This window comes from Oncorhynchus kisutch, unplaced genomic scaffold (assembly GCF_002021735.2).
Source record: "Oncorhynchus kisutch isolate 150728-3 unplaced genomic scaffold, Okis_V2 scaffold1506, whole genome shotgun sequence".
In the NCBI taxonomy this organism is placed as follows: domain Eukaryota; kingdom Metazoa; phylum Chordata; class Actinopteri; order Salmoniformes; family Salmonidae; genus Oncorhynchus; species Oncorhynchus kisutch.
Window position 1 is genome coordinate 1 of NW_022263451.1, and position 3,863 is coordinate 3,863.

General features: G+C 43.5%; 1 pseudogene; it reads left to right on the forward strand.

Annotated features, from left to right (window-relative positions):
* Nucleotides 1-5: 5 nt before the first annotated feature.
* Nucleotides 6-1,888, forward strand: LOC116366486 (sodium/potassium-transporting ATPase subunit beta-233-like; annotated as a pseudogene).
* The last annotated feature ends 1,975 nt before the right edge of the window (nt 1,889-3,863 follow it).

The window sequence follows — 3,863 nt, forward strand, 5'->3', positions numbered from 1 at the left end:
GAGAGTTCCTGGTTATGTACGACGAGACAAACAGCGGGACAATGAAATACGAGGATTGTGGAGGCCAGGAAGTGTTCCATTCCGCTCTCTACCCCCTACCCTTAGCTCCTAGTCCTACCCTTAGCTCCTAGTCCTACCCCTAGCTCCTAGTCCTACCCCTAGCTCCTAGTCCTACCCCTAGCTCCTAGTCCTACCCCTAGCTCCTAGTCCTACCCCCAGCTCCTAGTCCTACCCCCAGCTCCTAGTCCTAGCCCCAGCTCCTAGTCCTAGCCCCAGCTCCTAGTCCTACCCCTAGCTCCTAGTCCTACTCCTAGTCCTAGCTCCTAGTCCTACCCCCAGCTCCTAGTCCTACCCCAGCTCCTAGTCCTACCCCCAGCTCCTAGTCCTACCCCCAGCTCCTAGTCCTAGCCCTAGCTCCTAGTCCTACCACCTGCCATGACACAGACCTAAGAGGTGCTCAGTGTGGTGGAAGCTCTACTTAGATGGAGGTGGTAACCATCATCTTCTAGCATTTTGCTTATTGAATCCTTTCTGACAGTCTAACATCAGGTGGGATAGGAACTAAGTGTCCAGGACATGGAATGGAGTTGTGTATTGGCTTCAGAGAGAAGGTGTTTTTTTGTAATTTGTTTTTGATGAATTAGTTGAAGCGAGCAGTTGTGGCTTCCTGTGCTCAGTTGTTTATTTTTGATTTGTCCTCCTCCTGCCTTCAGAGCAACCCGAAGACTATAAGAACCGTGGTGACCTGGAGAGTGATGTGGGGATCAGGAAGGCCTGTCGCTTCCAGAGGAGCTGGCTTGGGCCTTGCTCCGGGATGGAAGACAGAGACTTTGGCTTCAAGGAAGGAAAACCCTGCCTGATCGTCAAGCTCAACAGGATCGTCAACTTCAGGCCACGGGTAAATATCCTAAGGACATATGAAAAGTTGACCCCTTGTATAAACTGGTCACTTTGATATTTCCAGTGGCCCCTGGTTGTTAGTTTATGCATATTTACCTACTTTTACCCAAAGTAGTAGTACATTATTGAATACAAAATCTACATAAACTTTCTTAGGTAAAAGTGTTACTGTTTTTAACAGATTGTTTTGCCTCCTTCCTCACTGTGTACATATCCTCCATTCTTTCAGCCCCCCAGCTCCAATGAAAGCATCCCTGAGGGAGCCCAGACCAAGGTCCAGCCCAACGTCATGCCCCCATCTTCTGCACCAACAAGGTACAGTACGCCAGACAGAATTAGATGGAACAACATCGAATCACAATTGATCATTCCAATGTCAGTTGACAGTAGTCAGTAAAGCAACATTGAAGCCTAAGGGAATGTTGACTTGAATGGGGAATGTTCATTCGAGCAATTCTAGAATTGCTTTCGATGAATAGTCCCTGTTCCGTCACTAAACCAGGCATTGTAAATGTGTTTCTGGGTGAAGGTCAGATGTCAGAATGACCAAAATAGCACCGTCTTTCTCCTTTTGACTGTCTCACCCAATCTCTTTGCAGAGAGAGGAGGACGCTGGTAAGATGGGTGAGGTGAAGTACTACGGCATTGGGGAAGGTTTCCCCCTCCAGTATTACCCTTACTACTACAAGGCAAGCTGCCCACCCCCAGTACCTGCAGCCCCTAGTGGCCCTCCAGTTCGTCAACCTCACCATGAACACCGAGCTGCGCATCGAGTGCAGAGCCTACGGAGAGAACATTGGCTACAGCGAGAAGGACAAGTTCCAAGGAAAATTTGACGTTAAATTCACTGTCACCAACTTATGACCACAGTTAGGTTCATAGCACTTTTTCTCTCCAGCCCCCTCTCCCTCCCTAACCATTTCTCAAAAGTAACAAAATAATTTAGGAAAGGGAGTTGGGGTGGAAATACGAAGTTAAGTTAAAAAAATTTAAAAAATCACAACTAGTCTTGAACAAAACTCATAACATACGGGACGACACTTCATCTGTCTGCTTTACACTGGCTTCTCTGCTTCTGTCTAGGGTTAGAATGTAAGTCGCAGGAGGAGTAGCAATAGCATAAAGTATTTATTCTACTGTAAATGAATAATATTCCTTGAGCCATGGGGACATGTTTCATTTCTGACTGTAAATTGTAATTCCACTACTGATGTGTAGCGAGCAGTGTTTTGTCCCCCTCCATATTGCTGCCTTGTGTGGTTTCTATACATATTTTTGGAGTGTACAGTGCAGTAGTCGCATACATTGGTCCTTTCCAAGCCATGTTGTAACCTGTTTACTTATGTGAGCAAGCTTTAGCAGTCCAAGATGTGTATATACTATATATGAATACTTAATCATTTAAAAATATTGACACGGTACTCTCTGATCTCTTCTGACCTGTGTGAGGAAAAAGGCTGCACTCCAGGGAACTAGGCCTACTCTTTCCTTATTTTTGCCTTTGTCTGATTGTGAGAATTTTCACATGGCTTTTCTTTTAGAATCACTTAAATGTGGGATAAGGGTTTTATTCCGCTATTGTTTCAGTCTTTTACTTCCGTTTGTTCTGTTTGATTTACTCTTAATGTCGAGTTTGTGTCTCCAGGTTGTTAAGGCTACTTTTGCCTGTTGTACGGCAACGGTGCTAACTCTGCTTTTAAAGATGATTGTGTTGCTCAATTACGTCACGTCACAACGTGGTGTCACTTTCTGAATGTTTTAGCCATTTTACATGGTGGAGGAGTTTTATATTTGTGGTACTTTTTTTAATTTAATTTTTTTCTGCAGAAAAGTGTAATGTATAAATACAATACCAAAGTCACTGGTTCCAAGTTGAGAATCTTATCAGAAGCAGTGCTGTACCCCGTGTTTTTAGGATTTCTTGTCGATGTTAAGTGCTAAACGTCAATGTCTAACATCAGTCACGTTATCAGGAGTTCTCATCCGCTCTTGTCATTTATTTAATCCCAGTAAGAAAAAACCCTGAAATAAAATGATGAAAACACAACTTTCTTTATTCCAGTCTCTCTGAAACAAGACCAATACCCTGCTGTAAGGACACACCGCACTAGTCTAAAGTGGAGTCCTCTCCTTGTCTCATTTCCTTTCAATGTGCACTGATCTGAAAGAACAGCACAGGTAAAAGGACAAACCCCTAGCTATAACCTCTGCTTTAGTGACCTTCCCTGTCCTTTCAGATCAGTGACGATGGAAATGGAACCACATCAGACCGTTCCTACCCTAGTCTGGGATTGTTCAGTGAAACAGTCTGGTAGTAGCTAGTGTTCAGAGAGTAGTGAGGATTGGAAAGGAAAAGGGTTTATGTATTTTAAACCCTGCAAAAACACTTGTTAGATTTGAAATGCCCTTAATTAAAAGGAGACCATCTTCATCCAAACGGACTCCTTATTAACTCTAACCAGATGCTAACAGATCAGGGAGTAATAAGTGCTGCCAAACCAGCTCCCCTTGGTGCATCTGCCCTTCCTCTGTTTTTCTATCGCTAATGACTGTCAAGGTCAACTCGGTGCATTTCAGAAGATTTGATTTGACCTGGTTTTTTTGTGTGTTTTCTTTTTTTTTTTTTGCAACAACGTGACAATAGAGAAACCGCTTGTCAAATGATTATTTTTGTTGCGTTGTCGGCTTGGAAAGACTACAAACCACCTCGAAATAAAGGATGTTACAGAGAGCTGTCAATGCTAAGTAAGGGATATTCTGTTTTTTTCCCACTTCTAGCCTCAGTTGCCATGGTTACCACAGCTCATCTCCTGAGAGACTGCCATGGCTACCACAGCTCAGCTAGCCTCCAGGCTTATGACACATCACCTGGGTGACTGACTAAAACAATGCTGCTCATTCTTTTTTTTAAACAGTTTTATTTAACTAGGCAAGTCAATTAAGAACAGATTCTTATTAACAAT